The following is a 17072-nucleotide window of genomic DNA, read 5'->3' on the forward strand; positions in this document are numbered from 1 at the left end:
AGTATGTCTGCACAGCGTCTCCCTGTACGGCTGCCTGAGATGAAGTACACAAAGTGATTGATCCATGACTCTTAAACTAGTTGGGTCCATCCACAGCTGTGCCCAGGTGCACACTGTTAATCCTCTTTGAAGCTCCAAAATGTAACTAGTTTGAAGGTTTGTTTTTTTTTGTTTTGGATCCCAGACCTCTTTCTTGGTAGAGTTCTGATCTTGGCACAGACAAGGTGGGTCTGAAGCCAAGTGAAGAAGTCAGGTCAGCAGGTCAGGGGCAGGACCAGGGTGAAGAAATCCGGTGCAGGCACAGCTGCAGCATAGCCCAGGCAGGTACCAAGGGCTGGGGCATAAATGCAGCTCTGGAGCAGCCTGATCCCAGATCAGGCAGCTGCACCATACCACAGTCAGCCTTCAGCACAGGCTGCCAAACCTCCAGGAAGGATGAAGAGGTTGACACCGAGGTTGATCACAGACATCAGGGTCTGTACATCCTTCCTTAGCTTTATTCTGATTGCAGCTCCAGCTGAGGAAAGAAGAACAGAAGGTATTTCTCTGTCTGCAGCAGAAAAAAATGGTAATTAACACACACTCTGATCTCATCTGAATGTGTTTTTAACATGGATGTTCGAGGTTTCTTTTTTTTCTTTTTTCTTTTTTTTAATAGCCTACTTTTAACTTGGACCTCCCTGAATATCCTCACAGGGGTATTGTTACTGTAATAGAACATACTCCTACATGATCCTACTTGGTTAGCCTTAAAAATACTTTAAAAACAGAAAGGAAGAACAGAGTCTTTGTATAGGAATGCTAAAATCTATCTTCATTTATGGGAAACTGTCGATGAATTGCCATGGAAACATTTACTAATTGTCCATGTAGCCCATAAAAATAGTAACAGAAAAGGTAGATCTGTCAAGAAATGACACTTCATGAGAGGTGAACTGACCCAGAAGAAGAATTCTGAACAGAGACAATGTGGTATACAAAGAACTTTCCTTTTCCAGAGTATCTCTTTGCAAACTGAAATTACCTTAGTATCTGCCCAGATGAGACCTTGTTCCTCTTGAGGAAGTGTGGTATCACTGTGATCCTTGATGCCTCTTTACAGTCTGTTCTTCAAAACACAGCAGTTAGAAGTGGTTAGACTGTGACTTTGATCAAGTTAGGACACCCATCCATTCCCTATCCTAGGTTCAAAGATGTGATTAGTCAAATTTCTCAGTTTGTTTTTTTTTTTTTTTTAATTCTTTTTCACTATATGTAGAAATACTGCTTTTCAGTTCTAGGTATATCTGTTCGAGGCTAGGTGTGATGCAAACCAAGTCGTAGCTCTTTCCCTGTGGAATTTGAAAAGTAATTTAAAACCTCACAGCAAATCAGCATAGTAAGCAGGAGATGCAGGACAAAAAATTGCACTCAGGTAAAACTAGGTTAGTCAGAAGTACATCCTGAGAGAAACACTGGTTGTGTTTCTTTGATGTTGTTTGTTTGTATATTTTGTTTCATTCTTAAGCTATTTTTAAGAATTACTGCCATTAATACTCCGTTGGCCAACCTAGGAGGAATTTGGGCTCTTAAAAAAAAAACTTCAGGCCTTTCTTTAGGTTCTTGATGTTAATAGCCGTGTAGCAAAGGACTCTGTCTGTTCTAGGAAGTATTTCTGTAGCTGTTTAAGTCTAAAAATACATTGTGAAATGACAGCGCCAATTCTGCTCATGGCTAGTTCATACTGTCAGCTAGCAGTTGAGCAGTTATTGACCTAATGTGTTTGTGTACTACTGGATCTAAACAATTCTTCACTCATCTCTTTCATCATTTAATATGGGCAGAGAATAGAACCAAATAAAAGGAAGGAAGTTGGCTTTTTTCTTTTTTTAAATTCCTATTACTAAGGAATCTGTTTCCTACCTGGTCCCTGTGTGAATGACCAAGTAATGCCTTCTCTGAAATGAATTCCTCAACCATTGCTGAAACAGGGGAGCTTAGAAGGAGTTTGTACTCCTTCTACTTTCCACCTCACTGTTTCTGCAGAGAACTATAAGGAGAAATATGGATATACTTTGGTTAAAATGAGGCAGTGCCTGGAAGTGTGCCATATGGGCACTCTGAACATGTATGCCAGCCTATTTCAACAGAAGAAATCTTGAGTAAAATTGCCATTTCAACCACTGCATGTCTAATACTGATATTAAACCAGTAATTCCCCCTGACAGAATGATAACAATGGCATTTTTCAGTTCATTTTGGACTGGAAACAAGCAATGAAGCTGCTCATGCTTTAAATGTTCCTTTTAGAAACATCAAATGTCTTTATTCTCTGAAATCCATGTCTGAAAACCTGAGCAGCCATGAAATCCTGTAGGTGCACAAACAGAAGAACACTTAGGGCTTAGTCATGTAATACCTCTTTTTGCAGATCTCATCCAGGGATCACATGAAGAATTAGCTAGGAGGGTGAGAGGAAGAGCTACAAGACTGGAGACAGAAGGAATGGCCACAGCAGAGCTATGCAGCTGGAAGAAAGTGAGGGCCCTGTGCCAGAAGAAACCAGAGGAGCTGTATGAAGACAGGAGCTGTCCAAGCAGACTGCTTTTTCTTCACTAGGTGGGAATGACTGCAACATTGAGGGCTTTTCTCTCTCTGAAAAATTTCAACTCTTAAAACAATTTTCTTAGAGCAACAACACCAGGGTAATCCGTGAAGTGATCTTCGCTAAATTTGACTGTCTCTTTATTTCTTCTGTGGATGCACATTTTTGTATGGTAAGCTGGCTGAAGCAAAGCTCATGGAAGAAACTTTGGTCCAGATGCAATTTTACTAGATACTCATCTTGATGGATTGTTACACAATAGTCACTGCTGGTTTAAAACAAGTTAAGACCTAGCTCCAGTACACATTGTGCAGCAGCCACAGCAGTGGCTGGTCAGCAAATGACCTAGCAAGCTAAAATGCATCCTTCTCCATGTAAGCTTTGCCTTATTTTTTATTTTTTTTGCTAGTATGTGGAGAGGATATTACTCTTGTTCAGTTTCTGTCATGCATCATTTTTCTACTAGTCTGTTATTACTGTAACTTGTAGTGTCTATCAGCATAGTCTAAAAGCAGTCGTTGGAGGAAGATTGAATGACAAAAACACGCTAATATGAACAACAGAGAAGCAAAAATAAAAATAAAAAAATCACTGAAGCATTTGTCAGCCTCTATCTTTATTTGTTTTGTTGTATCTTGAAGCAATGTGTTATATCAAGGCAAGTAATTACTATCAACACAGCTTTATATCCAGGTGCATGCACAGATAAAGTATGGGTGAAATGAGACAAAATACTCTGCTTGATGATTAACATTGAATACGGTTGCAATGAACAAGGCGATGCCAAAGCTGTATGAAAGCCCATCCAAAAAAAAAAAAAACCTCAGTGAAAAACCATTAAATGTTTCGGGCTTTCTATTAATTCATTATCAGAAAGGTTTAAACACCTAGACTGTTAGGCTCAATAGCAGCATGCTGAAATCTTATTTTGGTAGTGACATAGGTCTTAAATGGTCACTCGGATGAGATGTTGAGTGACTGAAAAGGTGAACTAAAAGGCTGCTCTGCATGACCGTAATGACCATATGCAAAAATAATTCCAACAAGAAACCTAAAATTCAAGCATTGCTTTAAAAGGCAAAGGAGTGTAAGAATGAGTCAAGCTGAATACCTTGGCAGTAATATGCAAGCCAGTGGGGATATCTGGAAGGAAATAATGTCGCAAATTGGCAAAGCAGCAACTGCATTTATCTGCTTAAATAAGATTCAGTCCCTGAAAATCTATAACTTAAAGAACAAACTGAATATTCAGTTCATGCTATTTTCAACTTAACAGATGGATGTGAGAGCTGGAAATCTACCACAAGTATAGACAGTCATTTAAGAAGTCTGATAAAACACTCTGAAAAAAACTTAAGACTCAGAAAAATAATAGTTTTTTATAATAAATGAATATATAATCTTTTTTTTTTCCCAGAATTTAACAATATCTTTATGCCATATATCAACCAGAAAAGAAGATGGCTGTATCTGGGATATGTGTGAGTAACTGGAAGGAAGAAACTCCAGTGTTAAAAGTATATTCAGAAGCAGAAGTGCACAGAAAAAGGGTGAAAAAAAAAGGGCATCCTCTGCTGAACACTGGTAATGCTTATGGGACTTGGTATCGTGGAGAGGATGATGATAGCTGCTCCAAGAGATCAGAGGGCGAGGGGCTGCGCCGTGCCTGCCTGAGCCGCAGGTCCGTGACCAAGGACAGCTCCCGCTCAGCCATGGGACACTTCTCTCTGGGACTCCAGAGCACAGATGCTCTGTTCCTGCTCGGAAGTCTGCTTTGGAACCAGCAGCTGTGACTTCCGAAAGTAAGTACCCCTATTTTACATAGACTTTTGTGAAATTAAAGTCATCAGTACTGAGGGCATTTGTGAGTTCTTTGGAGTCTGTGCAACACAGCAAAGTAAGCACTACAGCACACTTCATGTGATTGCACTGAGTAGCTCAAAGTTTGAGTTGATTTACCCCACTCATTTCTAAGGACAAAATCTGAGAATGTCTTTTTTTTTTTTTTTTTTTTTCCCGAGAAAATACAGAAAGGTACTTCTGCTCTGCTAAAATACTTGCCAGTTCCAGCCAGTTGTGTCTTCCTCTATAGTTCATTGGAGTAGAAGGTATAAAACCAAACGTAGACTAGAGGTATTTACTTGCTGCTGAATGGAACTAGGGGGATTGCACAAAACCCCAAACCTTTAAGATGTATCTCAAGAAAGATCTTGAAGACACCATGTTCTCTTGTCTCCTGATGGTCACCATCCTTGCTCTTGCTCCCGGTTACATAGCCCTCTTTGAGCAGTCAGCTGGCTTCCCTTGCCCTCCTACACTAAGCTGAAGTTTATGTCCTTACTCCCCTTCACCTTGCTCTTTTGTCATTGATTGTTTTTATTTAAGCACCATCCTTCCCCTCATCTTTTGTCCTGTAACAGTGCAGCCTCATCAGCTCTTTTGCTGGCTTATTGCAATCCTGATTTATGGACCTTCTCCTTCTGTACAGAGCAACTAGCCACGTTGGATGTAAATGATGGTATAAGAGATAATGATGGTTTGATCACACCTTATATATTTCTACTAGGTGAAAAACTGTACACTTATGTAAAAATGAGTGTATTTAATCCAGCTCATTACCCCTTGCTATTTTAAAGCATGTAATTTTTGCTTTCTCTGGAGCAAGAACAGCCCTTCCTATTGGTTGTGGAAGACACTGAAACCTTTCTAGACCATTGTTTACTGCAGTGAGTCCCAAATCTGGTATATCCATGAGCATGAGTGGGGGAGACCCTCTGCAGCATACTGCCAGGAGTCAGGACCAAAGTATTAGATAACCTTGTTAGAGAAGCTTGTCTGCCTGCCTGCACTATTTCCTGCTCGGGTCAATCCATGTTTGTTGAGTATTGTTGCCATTTGTTCAGTTACATGATTACATTAATTGCAGTTTAAAATGCGTGTTATGTTTTAGCTGGATTACCAAGATGCTGTGTGCTTTTCGTGTAACGGTAATTAAACTGTGTATGCGAGAAGTTAGACTTTCAATATATTTCAGTGCACTGTAGCCAGATGATTATTCTGATAGCTGAAAGGCACAGATGTTTTTCCAGGACTGGAATTCAGTGGCAGCAGCTTTTACCACGTAAACATGATGCTGAAAACACTGAGGCGCAGCGAGTCCATGCAGCCCCCTCGTGCTGTATTTTCAGAGCAGAAGTGCTGTAAGGGAACAGCGTTCACGAAGTTTAATCGCTAATGGGATGGTATTTTAATCGTTTTACCACCTTTGAACCGCACTTCAGTCTCAGCTGTGGTATTATTAGCCTGTCTAGTCAAATTAATTGCATCCCCTCGTAGGAGTCATGTAGGCACTTAGCTTATTTATATATTTCCAGTGATTTCCAGTGCAGGCAGCGCTGTGATAGCTAAACTATGCTTTGTCCTCTATTTTTTTTTTTTTTTTTGCTTTAGTTTTATTTATTTATTTATTTTTTTATTGGATGTCAAAAAAAAAAAAAAAAAGGAGCGTGGATTTGGGGTGCTCAGTAGCTGAGCCTCTCCACCCGGCTCCCGCTGTCCCTCGGAGCGCCGCCTGGGCGCTGCTTCCCCAGCCTCAGCCCTGCGGCGTGCGCCGAGCCGTCCCTAGCGCAATTAATTAATTAACTGCGGGTCCCTCCGTGTCCCTCCCGCCTGCGGGGACACGGGGCTCGGCGGCGCCAGGCCGCGCTGCCATAGCAGCAGCCAGCGGGCGCCCGGCCCGGCCCGGCTCGGCTCGGCTCGGCCCGTCCCGGCCGCCTCCCTCCCTCCCTGCCTCCCTCCCTCTGTCCGTCCCTCCCCGTCTCCCTCCCTCCCTCCCCGCGTCCTCCCGCGCCGCCTCCCCGCGGGGTCAGCCGGGGACGGCGCCCGCCTCCCGCCGCAGGAAGCGCCGCAGCCGCCCCGGCGCCTCCCGCTCGGCGCTCGCCGGTGGCAGGCAGGTGAGCCGGGCCCCGCCGGGCCCCGCGGCGAGGCGGAGGAGCTCGGGGGATGCACCCCGGGGCGGCGGGGGGTGGGCTCCGACGGGGGGCGGCGGGGGGCGGGGAGCCCCGCGGGGACGGGGTCGGGCTCGGGGGGTTCCCTCGGCGGGGCTCCGACGGCGCCGGGCACCCCCCGGCACTGCCGGCGGCTGCGGGCGCGGTGGGATGGGGGATGCCGCCGGTGCCCTCCCGGCGCCCCGATGGGTGCACCCCGGACCCATCTTGCTGCCCCCCGGCCCCATCGTGCGCCCCCCGGGTGGCAGGTGGCAGGCAGGAGCTGTGAGGGTGCCGCTGTTCGCTCCCGGTGCTTGCGGCTGTACAGAGGGTGATTGCCCCGTGGTTTCAACGCAGCCTCCCGAAAGCAAGCCGCTGCCCCGCAGGAGCGATGTGCCGGCCCTCGGGGCGCGATGCGGGAGGCAGGGATGCGGAGTAACTCAGCCCGAGTGCCAGGGCAACAGGTGGCGGAGCGGAGGAGAGGCTGCTCGGCTGGCATCCTCCTCCAGCGGGGCACAGCCTCCCCGCTCGCTCCGACAGCGGCCAAGTGCCACCGCCTGCGTGCGGCAGGATCCGCTCTTGCTATGTCTTCGATAAGGAACCGAGAGGCTCGTTTATTTTTAGGAGACTGGGAAGGCAGCTCTATGCAAAAAAAAAGAAGTGTGTCGCGCTTGTGCCTCAACCCTGTGACCAGAGGAGCGGTGCTTGATGAGAGAATGGGGTCTTTTGGGGGTCTGATGCCGCTGTGCGTTCAGGGGCGACTTGTCAGGAAGGAAGCTCTGCTGCTTGGCTGGTGCGCGGGGTTGTCGGGAGGTGCGGGAGAGACAAAAGCAGAGAGAGCCTCAATTAAAGCAAAGCACTGCAGACATAACCTGTAGGATAGCTACATCAGCGCTCTTTCACGCGTTAGAGACAAATTTTCCCCCAGAAACTAAGTATGCTGTAAAGAAAATACTGCGCGGGGTCTGAGAGACTGAACAAGTAGAGAAAGAAAGCAGAAAGATAACGTCATTAAAAGCCAGAAGGTCTATGTTGAGAAGCAGGATTTCCAAAAGGAGTAAGGCTTGGTTAACAATTCCAAGCAGAACAGCTTGTTGGTCTGGAAAAGTTTAAGGTCTTGGTCTTTTTCATTGCATCAATAAACATAAAATGAAAATATACAGCTCCTAGTATAAACTCATACTGAGCACTTGACATAAAACTTGAGCAGGACAAATGAAAAGGCATTGTTAGTAATAAAGTCTTGGGAAATGGTATCAGGATATATGAGCGAAATGAAGAAAGACATATTGTCTCGGATTTAAAAAGGAAATCTTTTAAAAATGAGGCCTAGTGGAAGGAAAGAATGGGAACCTGCTCATGCAACAATGCTTTGTTTTTATGGAAAAAGCTGAAATAGAAAACTTTTAAGGAAAAAAAGGTTGGGGAAAAAAGTGAAACCCAATGAAATGTCTTTGATTATAGTGGAAAGCTTTCAGTAAAAATAAGTGCTCCAGATAAGGTAAAAATTTTCAGGTTATATTTGAGTTAGTTGACTGGAGTTAGAAGAGTCAAACACACACACAAAAAAAAGGCAGGTTAGGAGAAGAGAGAAATTTATTTTCATCACATGAATCATCCAGATCTGGAGATCAACCAGAGCACCACCCCAGAAGAGAGGCAGCTCGTAGGAAAGTCATGGAAAAGAATGGCCAAAAAAGAGTGGGAAGCAGAGCATCTGTAGGTAGCTGAACTGTGTCTGATCTTCCTGGAGACTTCTGTCTGGGAGGGAGGGTTGCAGAATTTCTGTCCTAGGCACCTGTGGGATAGTTTTGCTGTGTGGACACTAGACAAGACCCTGAGATCTTAATGCTTTATTTTTTTGGGGCAAAGATGCACTGGAGAAACTTGAGAAATTGTTGAATGCTCTTAGGGATGATTTTCCAGGAAAGTGAAAAAGATGAAGCAGGAAAAAATAGCTGATACAGAATGGTGTATGTGGCTGCCCCAGTTGAAGGATGTCAGAGGGAAAGCCAAAAAGTTAACGAGGAAAAATTGAAACTCCCTCACGAGTCACTGAAAACCAGGAGTACTCGTAGGAAATAAAGATTTTGTGTACAGCTGAAAGAAAGAGAAAAGGATTAAGAGGCAATTTACTGGAAGGTATCAGCAACTGTGGAAGAGAAAGAGCAACTGTGATAGGGGCTGGTGTTCAGAAGCTCACGTACAACAACATGGACTATTCTGTATGTTACAGAGCATTGCCCAAAGCCCAGGGCACCCTGGAGCCCTTATCAATCCCTTATCAACCTGGGCCTTCCACGCCACAGAAAAATGAGATTTTCATTAAAAAGAAGGGGGGAGGCAATTACTGCCTCTGATTTCTTCATGCACACGAAGCAGATGTGGAACTTTATTATGTGTTTTTTTTTGCCATAAAAAAAAAAGAAGGAAAATTTGAGGAAAGCTTTAACAGAAAGACAAAAGCAGTGAAGCAGTTATGCATAAACAGTTAAAGAAAAGACATAAATAAATAAAATGAGAAAAACAAGATGTCTGTAGTAAACTTCCTAAGCCCTCCAGGTCAACAAAGCAATTCAGCAATATTTGCAATCAGTCGTAAATAATGGCAGTCATTCATAACAAGAGGTATTCTTACATAAGTATACATCCTTACGTAGACCTTACATTTAGGCCTGACCTTGGTTTTCTGAATATATAGCAGTCTGGTTTTGGTGCTACAAAGTTCATAATACTTCCATTACAATTCCTCAATTTGCATTTCAAAAAAAGCGCTCTGCAACTGAAAACACTAATTACATCATTTCTAATCAGTTAATCTTCTGTACTTAGCAGTTTAGTAAAATGTCAGGGAGAATACATGAAACCTATGAAACCTGAGGAAGCTACGAAACTCAAGCTGGAAGAGGGCTGGAAATGCACCAGCTCTTCCAAACATTTTGTGATTTTTACATTAATGGATTAGTGAGCAAATAATGGGAGGAAGAAAGAGAATCCACACAAAGCTTTCAGCATATTAGCTAAAATATTGCAATTGTGTAGTGGCTATAATTTAAATGAGATATTGAGGAATGTAAAATCTAGTGCCTTATATAAAGGGAATTATGGATTTTGTTATCTTTCTTTAGTGAATTAAAGCTGTACATTTTAGCTGTACTTAATAAACATTAAGAGGTTCAGTCTAGCCATTTTTGGAAAATGACAGAATACAGAAGCCATGTGGCTATTTCAGACAGATGTTTTCCTTTAGGTTTCTAGAGATGGGCACAAGAGAAACTCTTGCCTTTCTTCTGTATGGCTAGGTCCTGGTGGTTACCTTTGATCCAACTCATGGTAAAGTAAAACTTCAGGAAGTTTACCTGTCCTCCTGATAAAAGGTAAGGAGATCTTTGTTGAGAAGTTTGACTTCTGAATGACTGTTTCCAGCATGAGTTCAGGGAGTATAATACTTTGTGTGGAGATGAAATGATGAGATCCAATTTGTAATCTAGCCGGCTGAAGACCAAATGGCAGAGAAAACTGAGTAACTAAAATTGATAGGAAGAAACTTAGGTCTGTGCCAACATTGTAATTAAACAGGGTTTGGAGTGGAAAAAATTTGAAGTAACCTTCTTAATTTTGTTAGTACATTGGCAGGTTAATAACCTTTTAATTTAAAAAGTTAATAAAAAATAAAAAGGAACTGTAAATAAGTAAACAAATAACGATGTAAATAAGTAAATAGATAATGAACTAACTAACTAAGCTTAGTAAAGTGGGGCCTTTGTGATATGAAACTACAGAACAAGTGCACATCTAGAATGGAAAACGTAAAAGTTTTTACTATACGGGTGCATATTTTGTTCTCCTTTGATCTGGCCAGGGTATATGCATTTTGGTTCCTCTACCATGCTAGTGTTTTAATTTTTAATTATTGGTTTTCACAATAAGGATGCATGAATTATTTGCTGTTTTGAGATACAATAGGAGATATATTTAGGATCTGAAATCTGTCACATCCTCTGGGATTTAGCTATATGATTTCATTAGATTTAGAGTTAGTGCAGTAAGTCTAGAAATGTGCAGATGCTAAACATAATGCAGAATTTTAATTATTGTTTACAGTTAATTAAAATGCTATTTTTGTTTGGTTTGCCTCCCTCTGGCATGTTCAAGTCCTAATTAATTCTTACCTGTGGGTGGTGGGATTAGGATTGGCAACAACACGCACCTCAAACAGCCCACCAGCACCTATGGCTGTACATGCAGTAGTCCTGCAGAAGCAGAGATCAAATTCTTGAGAAGTTAGGTAAAGTTGGCTATTGTTGTTGTTGCCAAGATTATTTTTATCGTATTGTCAACATATGTGTTAATGTACAAACATGCAGGTAAGGTATAGAACTCATGAAATTTATAAAAGGTAAAGACTTCGTATACATGAGAAATTAGAGTGCTGAAGACGAGATGTATAGAAAATGTTAAAGGGGAGCCAGTGTTCGCTTGACATATAAAGGAACAGCTTGGCACTGTTCCTTCTGGTGAACTACTCAGTGACATTTATGACACTGATAAAGAAAATCTGTGAGCAAATATGATTATCTGATGTGGTTCAAGGAGCGGCTCTTTGGTACTTTTCTATGGAGGTGGTATTTTCAGGTGCATACCCGGATCGTGATTGAGCCTTTCCTTTCCTTTCCTTTCCTTTCCTTTCCTTTCCTTTCCTTTCCTTTCCTTTCCTTTCCTTTCCTTTCCTTTCCTTTCCTTTCCTTTCCTTTCCTTTCCTTTCCTTTCCTTTCCTTTCCTTTCCTTTCCTTTCCTTTCCTTTCCTTTCCTTTCCTTTCCTTTCCTTTCCTTTCCTTTCCTTTCCTTTCCTTTCCTTTCCTTTCCTTTCCTTTCCTTTCCTTTCCTTTCCTTTCCTTTCCTTTCCTTTCCTTTCCTTTCCTTTCCTTCGGAATACTATAAGTTTTGTTTTGTTTTGGCTTAGAAGTGCTTCTGTAATTGGTTTCTAGAGCTTTCTTGATTTGACCTAATTGGACATTTTGGAAGGTCGCCAATGTACAGACTAGGATTTTGCCAGTTTTCCGTCAATGATTAATAAAGCTCATTTGAAGGATCAATTAGAGTTCCAAAAAGAAGATTTTGAACTGGAATTGTTATAAAACCAATGAGTGCTATTTTATTAATGGGCATTCTCAATGTTGAAGGATGAAATACGGCACTGCAATGAACTGCAAATGTACATTTCTTTCCAGAGAATCCCCTCCCTTCAGGTGATTATTACATTGTACCAGGAATTCTATGGATTGAGAAACAGTTTCATTTTGCTTCATAATTACATTTTTGGCAAAATTAAAATTATTGTTTTTTTGTTTTTTTTTTTTTTTAAATCATTAGACCATTATAAAGTAGTTTTGGCAGGAAAGATTTCTTCAAAGGTTTATTTGCTCTTTATGGTGCTAAAAGTGTAAGCGCTGGCTTTCTGAAGGACTAGTGAACTTAAAGAAATGATATGTTTGGAGGGAGGAAAATCAGGCGGTGCATACAGTCATCAGTTTCTAATCATCCTCAACTCCTCCCTGAGCTCTCATTTTTATAAAGATAATTAAAAAGCAAAGTGCAAGTTGTTCAGCCAGTTTTGGCACATCTCTAATTTGTTCATTTCCCCAGTACACGGGTATAGATTTAATGGAAAGTTTTTTGTTTGTTTGTTTGTTTGTTTCTGAAGAGAGGGCTGACACTAGTGGATAAGTTAACAAGCAGGAGGTTCCCACATGTTGGAATTAGCTACTTATCTGTCTCATCCATTGCTTGTTTGTTCACGTTTTGCTCATTCAGATGTATCCTAAAGAAAAGAGATTTCCAGCTATTAGGGTGGCTCCCGTTTCTAATTTGTTCCAGGAGTTCATAGCCGTGGGTCTGAGCACACCAGGCAGGATCTGTAGGTGTTTACATATTACTTGTCATTTGGATCATAATTAGCTTTTTAATTTTAACGTTACTGTGTTTTGGCTGACCAGGTAACTATGAGAAGCATGTCCTCCAATTACATTTATGCTCTTTTCTGCACAGTGAATTTGGAGTGGAAATGATTACATCTGTCATTTTTTCATCCCTCCTTGGTGCCACTGTTCAGCTAGTGGTTTCTACCAATAGATGTGTACACAGAGTGCTGCGTGATGAGGTGCTGTACTTACTCTTCAGGAGTAAAACCTAAGCCTTCACTGAAGTACTTTCCTCTTCAAAGACTGATGCACATTTGGTAACACTGCCACTCTGCTTCAGCAAGCTTGTGCTGTGAAAAGCCAGAGCTTTCACTCAGGTAGGACTCCTCCTTGGCACGTTCTACAGAGAGATTTTTCAAGCTGTCCTCCAAAGCATCTTTGGGGATTCCTGGCAGATCAGGTGTTCTAGGGGAAGGCACTGCTTCCTTTTTCAGGCACTATTAGCATAAGTATCACAACACGAAGCCCATAATCACACTCAGAAGACGCTTTCCTCTTGTAAATTAGGCAAGTCTTGCTTAAATTGGCATTTACTGAAATAGGACTGTTGGAACTGTACCAGTTCTACATATTACACCGAGCAGGTATATATACTGCACTACGTGCTATGCTTGCAGTAAAAAATGGCAAGAGGCATTCTAAAATAACAGAATTACAGTACTATACAATTACAGCATTTCTGCTAGCACCATGGTAATATTTCTTTTCCACACCTTTGAAGAGAACTTGGAAACCAAAATGCTTCAATAAAAACTACATGCCTAAATTATTCAAAAAATCCAACTGTGATTTGATTCAGGATGAAAAAGTAAACTGAGCTTGTGCATTCCATGTTTTAGGCCTGCTGAAGTAAAGCTTAGAAAAAGATTGTTAAAGCAAGATATGGAGAATGAAATAGAAAGATGATGGTGCATTGTCTTACATTTTCACTTACTGAAATGAGTAGATGTCCTAATTTTCTCCGGAGAAGAGATACCAGGCTTCTAAGTTCTGTTATGAGTTTAGCAGAAAGGTTGAATCTAGATTTCCAGCTTTTATCACTTTACTCTATGTTTCCTGGCATCTGTATGTTTCTTGCTAAGTGTTCCATAGTAATGCTCAGTTGCAAATAACATCTTGATTTAGAATATGACGAGCTGCTTATTCCATCAGTTAATCCCCCTCACACCTGGTAATTAAGGTCTGTATGGTTTTAGATTAGGAATGAGAGAACTTGCTAAGCTCTTGCTTCTGACAGACCTCCAAAATCAAACCTCTACCCAGCGGGTTTTAGCTTTCCCTCAAAGTAACCCAGTTATAATTATTGTAACTGCAGGAGTCTTTCCAAGCCCTAATCTTTTAACTGAAACCACAGTGGTTTGGGACAAAAGATCTGGTTTCAGTAGGACTTCTGGCCATCTTTACCTTCTTACAGAGCTGTGTTCATGCTTGCTTTGATTTGTCCTGAAGGAGATGTCCCTTATCCACCACTGAAAGGGAACTGTATGGAAAGCTTTGGTGGTGTCACATCCATTTCAAACTAGAGACTTTTCTGAAGGTCAGTTAAATGCTGTTTCTTCTCACCTGACAGGATGTCCTCACTGCTGTCCCAATCTCATCCTTTGTCTGTTCCACTCATTATGAAGGGAGAGCTACACATCTGGGCTAATGAGCCTGTCATTTGTCATCTACTTTTCCAAATAAGTATTAAAAGTACAGCTTCTGCTGTGTATTTTCATGAAAACCCAACTGGCCCACTGTCATTTTTGTGAGATTTGGAGTCATAAATATTGTCATCACAGGTGGCAGCACGAGAATGACCTTGATTATTTCTCCAGAAGATAACAAGGATGAATGGCCATTTTTGTTTACTCAGTAGCCATCCTAGCCCAGTCACCTTTGGTTGTCGCTGACAAGTAGAGGATGTTCACTGTAAGACTGGAAGAAATAGTATAAGTGTAGAATTTCCTAACTCCTGGCAGTCAGAGGTTATGGGAATTTCCTGAGCCAGAGATTTCACTGGATTGCATCATCATGTTTACTAGCCATTGATAGACTTATTGACCATAAATTGTCTGGTCTGTTTTGAACTTTTTTGAACCTCCACATCATCCTTTGATGACAGTCCAAATAGCCTTTTTTAGTAAAACAGTTTTTGCAATAAAAAATGAGAATATGCACAAAATCCTATTTAGTCTGGAAGCCTGCTTCAGTGTAGGAGGGCTCTGACTGCCTTCCCAAATACTTTGTTGTTGCAGTTTAGAAACAAACATCTTAAAAATTTTTGCTGATAACTTAATCTTGCTGTTTTTCTTTCCCTGCAGATTTTGTTGCCCTTGTTCATTTGGTTTTGTGAACTAAGCATTAATATCCTGCGTGGCACGCGCATCCCTGAATAGCTTGAAAAAAATCCCTTGCTGGATTTTTCATGCAAAATCAAAAATGGGTGTTTGTTGAAATGTGTGGTGATGTCAACTGTGTATTGGAGGTTAGATTGTGCCTCTAGGTTTGTTTCTTTCACTTGCTTTCTTACTTGTTATTTATTTTTCTTTTCTGTTTGCCTGGATTTTCATACGTCTCTTCTCTCCTCACACATCTGCTGTGGTTCCCTTTGAATTCTGATGATAGAATGGAATTGGATGTCTGTGCAAAAACAAAGTATTATTTCATTAGGTTATTTTTAGGTTCCCCAGAAGTTTTGAAACAGACATAGATTACACTGTATGGTAAACTGGAAATCGAAGATGGAAAGAGTTACAGTTAAACAATATATAGCATTAGTGGTTTAATATTGAATTCTTACAGTAAATGGATATTTGCCCCACACAAAGACTATAGGATGTTGGCCAAATACCTTTGGTTACCACTAAAATGTTTCAGCCTTTCATGGCATTTAGAGCAGACTGGCTTCAGTTATCATTAATAATAAATGAAAGTTACTCTGAAGTCATTGTATTCAAGTACTACCTGGTGGTGTTGATGTATGTATAAACACTGGTCATTCGCGGTTTAAAGAGGGACCCACATGGGATGCTTTTTGTTGTGCTGAGTCACTCCTGTTAGTCCAAAATGTGAATTATGATTCCTTCATTTCCACATTCACTGCAAGGTTTTTAAAATGAAACATTTTGGATTTCCTTTGCCAAAAGGTAAGGTTCTCATTTAATCAGAAAACTGCACAGCAATCTTAAATTACTGACACTTTGGGCTGCTGTACCATAACTGATCTTGTCTTCAGACTTCATTTTCTCATGCACTGTGGTGCATGATGTTGCAGAGACTTGAGGAAATGAGAGGTCTGGAAAATTGAAAATAGTAGAAAAATATGTTTTGTAGGACCTTTCTTGAGCAAGTGATTAGGGACTCCTCTGTCCACCAGATAATGGTGGCCGTGTCCTTCAGCTGCTGTCTTTTTCTACTGGTCTGTGCTATCTGCCTGCTGGTGGATAAGTAAATAAGTGGCTGCCCCCCAAAAACCAAACCAACAAACCAAAAAACCAACAAAACAAAACAGTTGAGGTTTTTAATACTTCCAAGAAGGACAAGTCCATTTGTATATGATCAGATTTGCTAGGCAGCCAATCTAAACTCAAAGATCCATAGGGCAAAACAAGCAAATAACTATAAGAAGGAAATCTGTAAGTTGATGGCAGATTTAAGACATCCATTACCATTAGAAAGTCCAGCTGAACTAAAGTTCTCCTCTGCCTGCCCACCCCCAATGTGTTGGTTTGGAAGCCAGGCAAAAAGTACTTATGAGGAAAATAAATAGGTAAAAGTAAATAGAGATGGGTAATAGGTAAAGTTAATAGGAATTAAAAGCTGAAATCCACCAAAGTAACAAGTTCTTTCTTTATGTTAAAATGCAAAAGAAAAAATTCCACTGAGAAGAGCCTCATGCCTTGAAAGATTTGCAGATACTCTTCCAGCTCACCTCAGAGCTGGATTTTGTCATACATGCTCCTGCTCCAGCTTTTGGTCATTTACAGAGGTCAGCGTTAACTTGGTTTTATGTTGAGGGAAGTTTCTGCCTCTTGTCTTTGGGAACAAACTCATGACCCTTAGGCAACTGATGCACTGGGAGTAAAAATGGCTACGACCATTTTTAGTCACAACATCACAGAGGTCTTAGGGTCCTGGATCACCTAAATCTGGGGCTCTCTGCTTCACTGGTGTCCTGACCACAGAGCTGCACTGCCCTACATCCAACCTCTTCGTTTGTCACTGAAATGCCATTGGGTCCCCTTCCATCGCTTCCCCCACTCCTGCCCTACTGCCTGTGAGGCACTTGCAGTCCATGTGCAGGCGGGGCACTTTGCGACACTGACCTGTCCCCTCCTAACCATGTTTTGTCTTTGGCGGGGAGTGGCACTAGAAGGCATTAAAACGTTGTGCCTGCCGGGTATCCACAAGCACTTGCGGTTGCCGTCGGTGGATGGTGGTGTGGAGCGGTTTGTGTGATGGGGACGATGACACAACTTCGGGCTCGTGTTGTCACCATCACGTGACACCGTGTCCCCACATTTCAGTCATGTCAGAGCA

General features: G+C 41.7%; 1 protein-coding gene and 1 long non-coding RNA gene across 5 annotated transcripts in view; both read left to right on the forward strand.

Annotated features, from left to right (window-relative positions):
- Positions 1–354: 354 nt before the first annotated feature.
- LOC106019980 (uncharacterized) lies at positions 355–3185 on the forward strand. Its single transcript, XR_001195254.5, has 2 exons — positions 355–568; positions 2411–3185. It is a non-coding gene; the product is annotated as an uncharacterized lncRNA (long non-coding RNA).
- Positions 3186–6442: 3257 nt separating this feature from the next.
- THRB (thyroid hormone receptor beta) overlaps positions 6443–17072 on the forward strand; it is a 166492-nt gene continuing 155862 nt past the window's right edge. Inside the window, exons 1-2 of one of the 4 annotated variants that reach the window (XM_072033467.1) lie at positions 6463–6537; positions 9873–9947. The gene's annotated coding sequence lies outside the window, so the exon portion shown is untranslated. Of the gene's footprint in view, positions 6538–9820; positions 9948–17072 lie in introns of all 4 variants that reach the window. The other 3 variants (XM_038174579.2, XM_072033470.1, XM_072033468.1) reach the window with 3 other exon arrangements.

The sequence above is a fragment of the Anas platyrhynchos genome, chromosome 2 (assembly GCF_047663525.1).
Source record: "Anas platyrhynchos isolate ZD024472 breed Pekin duck chromosome 2, IASCAAS_PekinDuck_T2T, whole genome shotgun sequence".
NCBI classification, from domain to species: Eukaryota; Metazoa; Chordata; class Aves; order Anseriformes; family Anatidae; genus Anas; species Anas platyrhynchos.